The following is a 16,391-nucleotide window of genomic DNA, read 5'->3' on the forward strand; positions in this document are numbered from 1 at the left end:
ATTCCAGAGCTGATGAGATGGAAATGGTGCTACGCTCACCCATGGCCCCGCCAGCTGCCCCCAAGATGGCGCCCATCAAGGAAGAAAGAGTAGACGCGTTACAGAGAAGACCGCCTGGTGGTCGCGCACGTCCGTGGCAAGCCCGAGACGCCCAGTGCGCGTACTGCGGTGGAGATCATCCGGCGACAGCAGTGTGCAACGCAAAAGGAAAGACCTGTTCGAAATGTGGCCGACTCAACCATTTCGCTGCAGTGTGTCAAGGAGGGAGGTACAGACCCAATGCCCCCAGGTTGCAATGCGGATATGGACCCAGGTCGCTAACACCAAGGGTGAGGCAGCTATCGCTGGAGCCGGAACACCCACCGCCCGACAATCAAGCACAAGACAGGAGGCCACACTACGAAGATGAGGATGATGACGAAGTATACGTCATATCGTACGTCAGCCGGTCTCCACAAAGAGACGACCACCCCCCATGTGTACGGTCTCAGTTGAGGGCACCGAAATGAGAGCGCTCATCGACACTGGGGCGTCGGTGAATGTTATGGACTCCGAACAATATGAACAGATGTCGCCCAGGCCCACGCTTGATCCCTCAAGCGCACGCATCTACACATACGGTGGCACTGAACCACTGCCACTGCGAGGAGTCATCAGCACCACCATCGTCAATGGCGAATACTCAACAGAGGCCCGATTCCATGTCACCGAAGGCAAGAAGAGCACGCTTCTCAGCTGTCACACGGCCGAAGACCTGGGACTAGTATTCTTTGCCAACCAAGTCCACCAATCACACGCCGACAACATGTTACAAGACTTCCCAGCGCTGTTCAGTGGCCTCGGGAAGCTCAAAGGAAAAAAAGTTTGATTGCACATCGACACCTCTATACGCCCAGTCGCCCTGAGACACAGAAGGGTGCCTTTCAATCTCTGACCCCAGGTGGAGGCGGAGCTCAAAAGAGTCGAAGATCTAGACGTCATCGAGAAGGTGTCTGGGCCAACTCCCTGGGTGTCCCCACTGGTCGTAGCACCCAAGCCCACCAGCCTGGCGCCATCAGGCTGTGCGTCGACATGAGGCTGCCCAACGCCGCTGTGAAGAGGGAGCGCCACATCACCCCAACAATGGACGACATCATCGCCGACCTAAACGGTGCAAAGTGGTTCTCCAAGTTGGATCTCAACGCTGGGTACCAACAGCTGGAGCTTGAGCAGGAAAGTCGATATATAACAACCTTTTTGACTCACGTCGGACTCCGACGGTACAAGAGGCTGAGCTTCGGTGTGTCATCCGCGGCCGAAGTATTTCAGAACGCAATCAGAGAAGTCCTGTCAGGGCTGAGCGGAGTAATTAACCTGAGCGATGACATCCTCATATATTCCAACACGTTGGAGGAGCATCACGCCCATGTAAGAGCCACGCTGCAGAGACTCCAAGAGCACGGACTAACCCTTCACAGGGCGAAATGTTCCTTCTATCAAGGGGCCGTCGACTTCTTCGGCTATACATTCACTCGTGAAGGTCTCAAGGTGGACCCGAAGAAAGCAGAGGCCATCAGGAATGCAAGCACTCCCCGAAACCCATCGGAAGTTTGAAGCTTCCTTGGAATGGCCACATACTGTGGCCGGTTTATACCCAATCTAGCGGCCTTAGCAGAGCCATTGAGAGCGCTCACGCGACACGACCAGGAGTGGGAATGGACCTGCGCGGCAAATCAAGCATTTCAGGACGTCAAAACGGGCCTTCTAGAAAAAGCAACAATGGCGTACTTCCAACCGCGCAGGAGGATCGAACTCGTCGTAGACGCCAGCCCGGTAGGTCTGGGGGCTGTGCTACTCCAAGAATATGGCCGAGATGAATGGAAACCTGTTGCCTACGCCAGCAAAGCCCTCACCGACACAGAGACTCGATATGCTCAGATCGAGCGAGAAGCGTTAGCCATAAAGTGGGCCTGCCAACACTTTCACTTATACCTCTGTGGACAGGAGTTCACCATAGTGACTGACCATAAGCCACTCCTGCCACTCTTTACTGGATCATCCAGGCTGGCTCCACCACGGATTGAGCGATGGGCTGTGCAACTGCAGGGCTACAACTTTAACCTCGTGTTTCGGGCCGGGGCCCACAACCCGGCAGACTATCTGTCATGACACCCAGATGTGACAAAGAAGGCACTCCCACTCGCAGATGGGCAAGGAGACGAAGAGTTCGTCCACATGGTATCTATGGTAGCCTGTCCTGACACGCTAACTCTGCAGGAGATAGGTGAGGCCACCGCATCGGATGAGACACTGACTCGAGTGAAAAGAGCCCTCGAAGACAACAGCTGGACGCGGTTCCTTGACAGAGTCCAAGGTCTGAGGCCGGAGGTGCGCCACGCCCGACAACAAATATGGCAGATCCGAAGTGAGCTAAGTGTGGGAGAGGAAGGAGTTGTGCTCAGAGGGCATCTCATCGTGGTGCCCGAAAGCCTCCAAGGACACATGCTAACTATTGCACACGCGGGCCACCAGGGGATGGCCAAGACAAAGGCCAGGTTGAGAAACAAAGTATGGTTCCCCGCCATGGATAGCATGGTGGATGAGATGGTCCGATCTTGTCACGCTTGCACTATCACAGGACTTGAACCCGCACCTGCACCAATCATTACGGAAGAAGCACCCACCACCCCGTGGACCTACCTGAGTGATGACTTCGGGAGTTTTCCGGATGGAAGACACACGCTCTTGGTGGTAGACTCATTCTCAAAGTTTCCCGTGGTAGAAGTCATCCCTTCAATAGCATTTCCCCAAGTCAAGAAGGCTTTGGATCACATCTTCGCCACGATGGGGCTCCCCGAAGAAATAAAGTCTGACAACGGACCGCCGTTTCAAGGAAGAGACTTTCAGGTGTATCTAGACAACCTCAGGATAAGACACAGGAAGATAACACCGCTATGGCCCCAAGCCAATGGGGAAGTAGAACGACTAATGCGAACTCTCAACAGAGCCCTACGCATCGCAGTCGACGGCGGGGATGACCTGGAGGCTGCACTCGACCAATTCCTAAGCGCATATAGGCAGACCCCACACAGTACTAGAAAGTGCGCCCCAGCACATGCTTTATTCAAAAAGGCGCCACGAGGCAATATACCGACAGCACCTACCTGGACACCGGAGATAAGGAACAGCGTGGAGGTCCAGTCGCGAAGAATCATAACTAACCAGAAGGCGAGTGACACTAGACATGCGAAACACCCGGACATACGAGAAGGGGACGCCGTGGTAGTCCTGGACCGACATCCGGGGTGGAAATTCCAGACCCCTTTTGAACCAGAGAGGTGGACAGTTGAAAAGGTCCAAGGTACCATGGTAACAGCGCGCAGAGGCCGCCAGGCCGTCACTCGGAATATATCATGTTTCAAGAAGGTAGCAGGGCCAGCAGGCGTTCCAACCAACATCATGGAAGCAGGGGGTGTCGAACCAGACAGCCAAGATGGAGATGGACTGTGGGCCGAAACCCCGGTTCCGAGACCGAGCCAGGAAGGGTCGGGCGAAGTGGTCAGTCGGCCGGACTCACCTCCAAGCAATCTGTCAGACCCTCTGTCTCCAGTGCGGAGAGGGGAGGTGATCCCGGCTGGGGTCGATGATTCCCCCGCATACCGGAGTCGCCGGTACCATCTGAGGCCCAATCCGGGTCCAAGCCAGAGGCTGAGAGACTTTGTCTGGACATCACCATAGCGGAAGAGTACCTGGTAACGAACTGAATTAAAGGAGGGATGTAGAGAGCCACCCGGCCTCTCACACACAATATAACGAACAACACACGCATCCCCACACCCTCGGGGCGGGCTCGCCTCGAGGTATAAATAAACAAGCGAAAAGACCGCTCGGGGTCTTTTCCGGCATACCTGTAAGCAGTGTGTCCGTGTGCCGTTCTTGCAGCGCTGCTGCAAGCGACCACGTGCGAGGCCCTGACCTCGCCACTCAACAACCACCTGAAAGCAGAGAAAAATGTTTCAGAGGGCTCATTTGATTAAATGCTTATTTCACTTAAGCTTCCTCTTGACATCGTGTCAAAAGCAAGACCTCTGCTTAGGCCCTTTGATTTCAACCACTAAGCCTGACCACTACCACGTGTCAAATTCCCTGATACGTTATTAGCAATTATCTGTGTGCTCCCAGAAGTCAGCCTATTATTCTCTAGCAAAGGAGACTTTTCACCTCTGACCAGGATTTAATCCATGTGAGGAGGAAAGGCCAGTTTAAAGTATTGAATTACTATCAGAGCTCCACTCAGAACAAAGTTAACTTTCTAATGTAGTAATTTATACATCTATGTGTATCATTGAACTAGATTTTGGATAAGCATTAAATGGTAACTTTATAATCATTTTTTGACATTTACTGGCCAACATGGCAAAAAATAGACTTTTACTCACAACCAGGCCTCTCTGTAGAAAAATTCCACTTTGCCTAATTAGAAAAACATCTGTTTGTAGCTGTTGGGACATATTTTAATATATGCCTGTCCCACAGAAGCCCTCAACTCAGTGGGCTACAGGAAACACTGGGGGTGAGTTATCTAATGTGGAAAAGTCGTGTTTTTTATTATGGTAGAATTGTGTATAAAGTGTTACAATGGATTTTTAAACTGCAGCATTAAGGTGTACCTGGAGCCATATTTTCTAGTCATACATGTGAGTGTTTTAAATGTACACCACAGCTCACTTGTGACGCTTACCAAATTTTCAAATTTAAATTCAAGATTGCTTTATTCGATTCAGTAATTCAAAATCATAAAAGCATACATATTAAAATCACATATTACAAAATACATCTTGTTAAAACCAATCCGGTTCAAGGCTGTTAGTTTTGCCTATAAAAAGTTCAGTATTACACATCAAATAATTTGCACTCAGCTCATAGTATTACGAAACTTTACCACAAGTTTTAAAAAACAAATCACTACATGAATAACATGATCATCTTCCAACCGTTGCAATTTAAGAAAGGCTGACTTACAGGATCAAATCCCCCATGCCTTAAGAATAGGTAGTAAATACGCCCTGCGAGGTGCCTGATAAAAATTACAAAATAACACACAATGTATGTTAGATTGATAGGGAATATCGTCGCAAGGACATACAAGCTTTAGCATGGACCAATTGTTACGATCAGGGAATGTAACCAGTCGAAAAAAAGTATCTAGCCTAAAGCGGGTAAGCAGCATGCGGGCATAAGGGCTACTAACAACTGATAGATATTTTTGTAGCCCTTCTTGAGTGGTAATTTGCTGATATCTTAGAGTGCTGTGGTTTTCTCTTTCGATATTCCACCTCGAGGTGACAAGGTGCTCCAGAGCCATCTTTTTAAGCTGGCCTCTTGGAACCTTCTCCATAGTACTTGGTCTTAGGAAAAATTCCAAATGGCCGATCTCCTTAAACATGTTTTTCACTGAGTGTAGCCATTTGATCTTAAGGGCTCCATCTAAAGAAAGGCAGTCAGTGATTAATTCTCTATTTAGAGGGGTTTCTGGGGTGACCCAGACCTTGTGCCAAAGGAGCATCGGAGAAATCCTGATGGTATGTGTAATGTAAGAAAGGCCTGCTTCTATGTGCAACATATACGTGGATGTGGTTTTAGGGACCCCCAGTAAGTAGGCAAGGAAGTGATTTTCACACTTTTGCATCGCCTGTTTCAATGCCCCATAAGCCAGCACCATAAGTGGCAGTTGAAACCCACTTGGCTTTGTAGATGTGAATTAATTCTTTGGCTGGCTTCCCCCCTAGTTTACTAGCGAAGTTTCTCAAAGCGCCAACAGAGCGTAAGAAAGCTAAATGCCTTGCATTAACCGCTGGTTGCCAAGAGCTTCTCCTGTCGAAATTCACTCCTAAGCAAGAGAATCTATCTGTAGATTCGACTCTCTTATCCTCGATGTAGATTGGACGGGGGATCCTTTTACTACCATTTCCGCAGACCATTGTGTAGGTTTTGGATATATTAATTCTTAGACCACGGAGCTTCATATAGATGTTAAATTTGTCTACGGTTCTCTGAAGCCCTAGTCTAGTCCTTGACATTAATGCCGCGTCGTCGGCGTATAGTAGTAGTGGGATGGGGGTCCCTTTGATTGTGGGCTAGTCGTGCAGGAAATCCCTAAGATATGATCCAATAGAATTAATATATAAGGTGAATAGCAGGGGTGCCAAAATGCACCCCTGCCTAACACCCCTTTCTATGGGGAATTTATCTGAGCACTCGCCCCTACGGCCAAACCTCACCCTTGCACCTGCGTCTCTGTAAAGTTCCTTGATGTATGTTATAATTTGACTGTCGATCCCCATGTCGCTGAGTGTCGACCATAGGAATTCGTGATCAACGCAGTCAAAAGCCGAGCTTAAGTCTATAAAAGAAACAAAAAGGTGACCGCTCTTTGCCTGAGTGTATTTTGCGATAAGGAGAGCCAGATTTATACATTGTTCCGTGGTTCCCTTTCCTGGGCTGAAGCCGTATTGCAAATTGGAGAACATTTGTTTTTCCTCCCCCCAGGTTTGTATCCTATTTAAGATGATTCGACCTGCCACCTTTGCCAATGCATCCAACAACAAAATTGGCCGGTAGCAGGTGGGGTCGTTCCTATTACCCTTTTTATAAATAGGTATAACTATTGCGTCCGACCAGGTTGATATAAAACCTTGTTGGTTAGCTTTATTTAGGACGTTGGTAATCATTGGGGCCCATAGATCCATCTCAGCCTTATGGCATCTATTGGCACGCCTTCCGGGCCTGGTGCCTTGCCCGACGCACTGTCCTTTATGCCTTTGGTGACTTCCTGGCAACTAAAAGTTAAGGTTAGTGGAAAAGAACTGGGGTAATTACCATCCAAGAGGTTGTGTACCTCATCAGTAGGGGCAATACAGTTATTACAGGAGGTAGTTCTGCCATACAATTTTTTTAAATGGGTAACCCAGAGATCACCTGTAATTGCAATATCAATGAGGTCAGCCTCTTTAGTTTGTAGGAAGGGGTCGTTTACCACCTTCCAAAAGGCCGTATTGTCTCTTTTAGATGAAGCATCTATCAGAGCGGCCCATACCTTCTTTTTCAGGGTGGCTTGTCTCGTTTTTATTGTGCTTTTATAAGCTTTTCTTGCTAAACGGATTAAATCAGGGTTTTTTGGGGTGGTCTGCAGCACCTTTTTAAGATGTGCTAGAGCTTTCGTACACTGACTATCAAACCACCTGTGGGGATTAAAGGCCCCATTCCGATGTTTTCTTGTCATAAGTGATTTAACCGTATTTTAGAAAAAGAGTTCATGACTCTTTCTGGCGCCTCTTCTTGTGTTAGGCAGATCGTTATGTCCTCGGTATGTAGAGCGACTAATTGTTTCAGGAAGCCCATGGGCTCCACCTTCTCCCATTTACTTATATAACCATTATTTGAGGCTAATTTTAACTCTGGGGTGTATAACGTATTGACCACTGCCCTACCCGTCAAATTTTTTGATTTTGATACTAAAGACTATGGGGTAGTGATCAGAATGGGGAGCCTGACCCGTTTCCCAGGTTGCTACAAGCCCAGCATGTGATGCAGAGATTAATGTAAAATCAATAGTAGTTTCGCACCCCCTCCCGTTAAAGGTAGGTTGAAATGGTATACTCGGTCTACAAGTCTCATTAATAAAAAGCAAATTAAAATAAAAAAGTATATTATTAAGAGAATAGCCGAGTTTTGTACGCTAAAAATGGGTAGGGGAATCGTCTTCATGAGGGCACAAACCCATCGCGTCATGAGGGCAGATCGTACAGTTAAAGTCTCCCACCCATATCATAACATTTTCTCCTACCGAATGATCATAAAGGGAGATTAAGGACGACAAAAGCTTGTTAAGTATAGTCTCCCTCATATCTGATGGTATATTATTGTAGAAATTTGTTATTATCCCCTTATGGGAAAAGCCTAATCTTAACCTCAATATCTGGTAGTACTCAGTCGTCAAAAATTTGTTGACTTCCATTCCCCCAGTAGTGGAAACAAAAGTACACAAACCCCCCTTATTACGGCCATGTGGACTTGGCACTGCGGGAGTGTGAAAGGTCTGATACCCGCTAATGTGATGTGGCTCCAGAGACCAGGTTTCCTGCAGGCAAATAATGTTATGCCTGATAACAACATTTAACCAATGTTGATGCATCACTTTATCGGCTAGGCCCGCCACGTTCTATGAAAGAAAACTATAGATAGGACCTCTTTGTTTAGAGGTGTCAATTAATGGGACACATTTTCCTTGCTTTTCAATTAATGTTTGCAAGGGATCTAAGTCCAAAACATTGTGGGAGAGTAGGGATGGGTCGTCCTTAGCTGCTGAGGTGATTGAATGATCTTTATGTGATGACAATTTGACAATAGGGGCGGGTGATCCCAGGAGTTCCTGGGACCGAACTAAACCCCCCATGCTGACTGCAATTTGTCAGCGGCGATGGACATGATCTTTTCATATTGGAAACCGTGATGCTTCTCTGGAGTCAATCTAGATCGTTTAAATTAGAGAGAGCGTCATATCGGTTTGTTAGAGAGGGGCGCCAATGTAATGGATTAGGATCTAGTTGAGTTTTCTCTCTCTGGCGTATTAGTGGCCCTTTAGCATGCTCAAAGATCGGATAGGTGGAACGCCGTTGAGTCCCATCAAATGGATGAAAGGGGTGGTAGTTGTCTCTGAAAAGCCTAGGGGCACATCGCAGTCTGCACGGGACTATCAATGCCTCCGGGTAAAAGTAAGTCAGGGTTCGAGTCGCTATGCTACTACTCCCCTGGCTCTGATACCAATCGGCAATGTGTTGGACCACCCTTCGGTCTCTAAAATTAATAATAGTTATGTCCCCGGGAATGTCTTTTGGTCTGGATCCTATCCACGCTAATCTTCTGGCAAACGCAATCTCTCCATCTAAGTGGGGGGGCAAAGGTCTATTTTGTCTAAGCCAATAAATGGCTTTATTTTTTAGATCAGAATAGCCTTCCTTCATCCCTTCTGCAAGTTCTGGGACACCTGTTAGAACCACTACATACGGGACTGCCTCAAGTGGTAAGTCAATGTGGGGTCCTTTAGATCTGATGGATTTATCTGAAAATTGAGATTTGTCTGTGTCAATGACCTTAGTGTTTGGTAGGCAACTTCCTGCAGTGTGAGTGTTAGATGGAATGGCGGACGTATTAACCACTTTCACGGGAATCTCTCTGAGTTTGTTTGGATCAGAGGAGGAATCTTTACGCGGCCTTACTTTCCCAGAAATCATTTTGGGACCGGATGTAGTGTCTTTTGTACTAGTCTTATTTGTTATTTGGTATTAGCTGTTTTTAGTATTCACATTGATGGCTACCAAACCTTTTAGAAGTTGTGAATTAAGGGTAGTTTCTACCACTAAATCGTTTAGTTGGTCGCCCAGCCTTTTTACCCTCTCTAGTACTGGGAGAAGTAAGGATCTTACTATGTGTTCCATATCTTTCACTGTGACGTGATTCGAGGGCGATTCAATGGGTAGATTGTTAAACAAATTTTGCGGTGCCTCGGGTTTTGATTTTAGCTTTGATATAGATGAATGTTTCTGTTGTGTTTCTTTATTACGGTCAATTAGCGGGCTCAAGTCTAGTCTGGGTGTTTTAGTTAGTCTACCCTGATGTAAATTTCCACCTCTCTTCCTTTTTTGCATTATAGGTGGGGTTGTTGATTTTTGTATGGGTGGACTCTTTTTGTTTACAGGGGTCGGTTTGGGCAGCTGTAGCAGGGAGGATTCCTCTAGGGAAATATCCAAGGACGGATCTAGATTTAAGACATCGGGACTGGGACTCCTTAATAATACTTGGGATAGGGGTGGAGAGTTATCTTGAAAGAGCAAGGGGATACTATTATCCCTCGGGGAAAGAAGCCCTGTCCTCTGAGAACTATGTGTGGGTGGTGAGAGTATCTGTGTTAATGTGCCTAGTGAAGAGCGCTTGTGTTGTTGCAGCTCTAAGGACAAACGAGACTCTACAACGGAAATTTCGTGGTCCAGATTCAACACCGCCTTAGATAAAAAGGCATCCAGGGTGACTCTAGCCTTCCCCCCCGCAGATGTTTTTCCAACGTTGCCGGGCTTCGAAGTCATTCTCGAATTTACCCAGTATAGTTACTCTTAGTGGGGGGAGGAAGATGCGACTAGAAGTATTCAAGTACTAGTAAAAATAGTTGGTAATGGCAACGATAAGTCACAAGAACAAGGGGCCGGGGGGGGGGCCCAGCCCAGCCACGGTCTGCCTCAGACGGCCCGCCCTTTGCCCGGGCTTCGCCCCGTGCTCCGTCCTGCGGTGGCGTGAGGGGCGTTCCTTAAGTGGAGGAGGAGGGAGCGGGAAGAGGCACCAGGTGCGCATGATGGAAAAAGCGCAAAGAGCCCTGGGCCTCGCAGTCCCGCGCCCCCGAATCCAGCAGCAGCTCAAAACGGCAAGTAGGGTCCGGCTCTCTAATCAGCAGCAGTCCCAAGGAAACAAGGCAGGAGTAGAAAGTCTTTAAAAAACAAACCGCCAGTTGTGCAAAGTATCCTGAAGCACGACTACGAGCGGCTCCCGTGGAGCGGGGGCCGCGAGTCGTATTTACAGTCTACCAGGTCAGCAGGGAGGAGGGGCGGGAAGAGGCACCAGGTGTGCATGATGGAAAAAGCGCAAAGAGCCCTGGGCCTCACAGTCCCACGCCCCCGAATCCAGCAGCAGCTCAAAACGGCAATGTAGGGTCCGGCTCCCTAATCAGCAGCAGTCCCAAGGAAACAAGGCAGGAGTAGAAAGTCTTTAAAAAACAAACCGCCAGTTGTGCAAAGTATCCTGAAGCACAACTACGAGCGGCGCCCGCAGAGCGGGAGCCGCGAGTCATATTTACAGTCCACCAGGTCAGCAGGGAGCAGGGGTGGGAAGAGGCACCAGGTGCGCGTGATGGAAAAAGCACAAAGAGCCCTGGGCCTCGCAGTCCCGCACCCCCGAATCCAGCAGCAGCTCAAAACGGCAATGTAGGGTCCGGCTCTCTAATCAGCAGCAGTCCAGAGGAAACAAGGCAGGAGTAGAAAGTCTTTAAAAAACAAACCGCCAGTTGTGAAAAGTATCCTGAAGCAGGACTACGACGCTTACCAACTTATTCATTGCTGCTCTACCTATGCCAACTTACCACAGTCTTACTGGAAAGTTGGCTGTAGCCACGCTTACCCGGGGTAGTGAAGGAAGAGTGCGCACAATATGAGACTGAATGGTAGTATCACAGAGCGCAGAGTCTTACTGCGAGCAAAACCAGTCCATCAAGAGCATGCAGAAAAGGAAAGGTTGCTACAGTAATGTTCCATTCCTCATTGTGGGTGAGATGTATTGCAATTCTTTGACAGAGCCCCACCTTGTACTGTTCTTTCGAGATATCACCACCTTGCACTTCTTGCTTAAACCATCGTCTCTTGTGGCAGTCTCCGGAACCTTGAAGTTGGTGTTCACTGGTGATGGCGACCCTCAGATTGCAGTTCCCCGCAGAAGAAACGATCAACCTGCTGCACAACTCGAACAGAGATACAACTCCAGCAAAGTTGGGTCATTTTTGGGGTGCAAATGTGTGCCTTACTAATAACTAGCTCATGCCACTAGTAAAATCTTTTTAAGAAGTGGACAAACTCATAAACTCTTGCTGCAGCATCATAGTCGCCTGCCTACAACATGGATATGCTGGACACCTGACTTAATAATTGCCAGTGGATATCGACCAAGCTATCTGGAATATAACTACTTTTCTCCTACAGTAGGAAAGTCAGAACATAATAACTGGGTGTATTAAGTGGACGGCATCAGAAATATTTTCCGATTCATGTTTGTCGTCATAGTTTTTTGGCCTCTTTGGTTTGGATTACTGCTGTAGTTTGAGACCTGCTGAACATGTTCAGCTAAACACACGCACATTACAATTACACTTCTTTGGGCCATAGAAGCCTAGGTTAACACCAGAACCTGGGCTTCTATGGGAATTCACAAGGGGATATTATCAAGCCCATTATCGCCGCTTTAGCTGCAGTTTCCTGCTGATAAAAGCGGCGATAATGTGTCGCCCTTGCTTGATAATATGGCCCTTCTTTCTCTTTCAATGATAACCTTTTCTCAAGAAGAGCTAAGAACACAAAGCTGGCGCAATGAGGTGTATGTGTATATCAATTCTTAACTGGCATAATGCTAGTTAACTTTCTAACCTGCACAAGTTAAGCACACTTACAATTATGACCAGTTATGGGACTAGGAAATAAACATTGAGGCGAGAGACACACTACTGCGCATTTATATTTGGATGGAAGAAAATCAGAAAAAGGCATCAGAAAATCTAAATAACAGCAACCTCTAATTCCTACAAAGAGAATGTTGTAGCAGTTTCACAGAACAGGAAGTGTAGGTCACGATTGACTCCCTGAAGAGGGAAAAAGTACCAGAGGAAATCTAATTCCAAATAAATTCTTCCAGGAGCACTGGCCAATCCTAGAAAAAATGAGTTCAGTATCACAAACCTAACACCCTGAAACAATTGCAAAATGGTTACCATTTACAAAAACGAAGATGTAAACAACCATTGGCCCCACACGCCCATCAGACCTATAGGCGTGGAAGCAAAGTTCTTCACAAGGTTCCTATGGGTGGAAGTCAACATATCAGTAGAGAAGAGAGTGCTCTTTTCATTAAAAAAAGTGGGTTTAGGAAGGTCTTTTTACAGCGGATTAAGCATTCATCCTACAATTCCTAACACATTTACAACCAGGAAGAAGGCTTCTCTTCACAAAACAATTTAAATATCTATGGATTACAATATCCTCATCCCAGGATGGTGGTAAACCTTTCAAGTCCACCAAAGAAAGCAGAGGCCACAGTGAACAACATACTAAATTTCTCAAATAAATATGGTATTGGGAGTCTCATGAATATGGAAAACATCTACCAATCAAAGTATGGAGCCGAAACAACCTATGGAGCAGAACTTTGGGGCCTCAGGTGCTGCGCCAGTCAAGCAGATACAGCACAAAAGAATTTCTGGGGGGAAAAAACCCTTGCACTTCATCAGGTGTGTTATTTAAAACAGCAACTGAGTACAGCCTATATGAAGTTTGAAATAGGAAGGAAGAAAAGAAAGCTGAAACTAAAAACTTAATGTACCCTGGATTGAAGTGTCTACAGATTGACCAACATTGATGAGCTATCTGACCATATTGGACAATAGAGCTATTATTGTATTTATGTTTGTAAGATTACTATTGTTTTCGTTTTACAGTTATAGAAGACTTTCTTTGAAGAGCATCCCTTCTAGAGTAGAGTTTCATGCTGAAATCTGTAGCATCAACAATGTTTTTAATTGCCCATTATTTTTACTTCACCGCTGTTTTTAATGAATTTGTCAGGTTTTGGGGTTATCGATAGATGTAAATTAGAACCTAGTTCCTGCTTGGAAATGTTCTAACATTTATTTTTGCATTTGTGTGTGACTTATCATGGGGATTTTCTGATGTAGTTGAGAACTGTTCTGTTTTGATCTTTACAGACTTAGCGTAAAGTCCTTTTTGAAGCATTTAAGCAGTACCAAAACAGTAAAATAATAAGGCTAAAACACCAACCGATAGAAATCTGAATAAAAAAGAGTAAAATGTAATAGACAGGACAGTACAAACAAATACAAAAGTCCAATAAGTGGAACTAGAAAAATGATTTTTTAAAAAGTTTTAAATAGAAATGCAACCAAAAAAAACACAAAGCACCAATGATAGTCTATGAAAGCAATATACCGGGAATTAGGCATGATGTGAGGCTATCTGAGATGGAGGTTTGGTTGGATCCAACAAGTGGATTGGTCCAGGTGAAAGTCTGGAAATCAAAAAGTTCAAGAAGTTTCTAAGTCCCATCGCAGTAAGAGACTTTATCACTTTTTGAGAAGAAAAATCCTCCTTGAGCAGACCACCACTGAAATTGTAGCTGCTGGAGTGGAACAGAAGGTGGGGTACTTGAAGCATGGTCCCACTGGAGTGTTGGACTTTTGGAGATATCATATTGAAACTGTCCTAACACAGAATGGGACTTTAAAATTATTTTCGGAGGTCTTGGGAGTCTTCATAGAGATAAAGCTGAAAGTCAATCCAATCATGTGGAACTGCTGGTTATACTTTTCCCCACAATTCACTGTGAAGCTCAAGAGCCTTGTAGCAAACGTTTACGCACTTTCTTCAGGTGGCCAAACAACTACAGAAGTATACTTTTAAGGCCCGTACAATTTCAGGACTGGCTCAGGGTGCTAGGCACAGGTCAACAGCAAAGTGAAGTCCAGCTCCACTTGGCACTGATCAGCTGTACACATTAGAGAAAATGCATCTTGTAGCTTGTGGTGTTCCTGTAACCACACAAGAGGTCAGCCAACTGACTCATAGAGTTCACATATTTGCCCTGGGTACAAGGGAGAGCAGGTACAGTCCTTCAGGGCTCCTCTCAAGTCACAGAGAGCACGTCCATCTCTCTTGTGGTCTTCAGCAGGTCCAGAAAGCATTCTGAGGAGGGTTCTTGGGTTTGTCACGTTTATGCCTGGCACCAGCAAGTGGGTAGAGATGTCTCCTGGGCATTCCCTAACCAATTAGGCAAAAGTTACTGGGGTTAACTCTACCCTCTTTTTCAGTGGTTCTGTAAACAGACTCAAAATGCCATGCATCAGGACATTTTCAAGATGTTGAAGGTCTTTGGCCACACTAAGCTTGGTCCCCTGAACATTGTGGGTGTGCACTATGGTAATCCCTACCGTCCTTCCACATCTAGGGCCCTGAAGCACCCGAATATGCACTCTTCAAGAAATACTAACAGAGCTCTCATACTTCACACAACAGGTATGGGATGAGATTCTGGCAGCATGTGCAAATGATACAAACTCCCTATCAACATCTGAGAATGAGCAGGACCAAACAACAAAAAAGACGATCTACTCTATTGAGAACTTTCCAACTTACTGTAGATGCAATGAAATACCATTCAGTCAAAATGGATATACAGATTAACCTGCTAAACACATTGGTTGTATATGTAGCAAGTATTGAGGGAAAATTGTAGACTTTAAACAAACTAATCAAATGGAGAAAAGTAGACATATCAGCCCTAAGGCCCAGATGCACATTCTCCCCATCCGTGAGAAACTGTGTACACTGCCTGCAACTCTAAGAGTGCTCTTCAAAGATCTAAACTGTGTCATTATACCTCAAACAACAGCTATCTCGGCTCCGTCAATCTATTTAGTAGTGCCAAGTAGAGACCATCTGGTGGCACTGCTGGCCAAAGTTGGAAACCCAATAGCCTGTACCCCCTGCCAACTAAGTAGCCTCGTTGAAGCGGAGGGAGTATGCAAGAAATGTATTGATGTTCTGTTTGTTTCCTTTCGATTGTGCCAGACATTTAAATGTGGCTCAGAGAAACAGGTCAGGCAGGATTTGACACTGCCAACAGGATAGCAGCATCTGCACTTCTGCTGGGCTCAGAAAGGCTATCTATGCCCATTCAGGTCAAACTGTCAATCACAGTGACCTATGATTTGGTTCATGGGAGGTGCTGAGAACAGGCTGTGAGTTGGAAAATACTCATGCTGATCAGCTGTCTGAAAGCTCAGCCACCTGAAGGGTAAATTCCTAAAAGTTAAATTTCAACTACATGTAGTAAAAATCCTACTTTACCATTAGATTGCATTGTTAATAAATATAAAAATAAGTGTTTGAATGGTACCTGTAGCTGGTGCATGTCTTGACTGGAGGAAACTTTGGGATTTCTGGAGGAGATACTGAGATTGATTGATGGCGGAAACGCATTCCGCTGAACCAACGTCACAGGACCGCTCCGTGCTGCTTGGAAGTCGGAGCTCAGAGCTCGCTCACAGGCCAAGACCCTGGAACATATTGACCTGCACGGTCCGGTTGGACCACGCAACACAAGGGATTAGACCAGCCCAGGGACCGTACAGCGGGTGCGGCTGAAGGTTGGCACATTGCTCCATCTCCCATACCACTTTGCCAGCACTGGCGATGCCTAGGATCATGTTGTGCTGAACCTCTTCACTCACTGTGTTGGCGTCCAGGTACCCCCACCTGGCTGTGACCAGTGGCCTGTGCAGCATAAACCTCTCCTGGAGGAAAGCGGGTGCAGTGCTGGGAGTGCTTTGCAACTGCCACGATGTTCTGGCTTGGGCCAGTGAACCCTTCCGGCTATCCTCCATTTACCACTTCCCAATACCAGCTCTCTTGTCCCCCTTTGCCCTGCAGGGAGAAGTAGCAAAAGCAGAGCCAGGGAAGATAAAATCAAGGATAAAGTAAGGAGGAGTGGGGGCACTGTGGGGACGCATCTGTTCAGTCCTGGTTAAGACA

The sequence above is a fragment of the Lissotriton helveticus genome, chromosome 1_1, assembly GCF_964261635.1.
Source record: "Lissotriton helveticus chromosome 1_1, aLisHel1.1, whole genome shotgun sequence".
NCBI classification, from domain to species: Eukaryota; Metazoa; Chordata; class Amphibia; order Caudata; family Salamandridae; genus Lissotriton; species Lissotriton helveticus.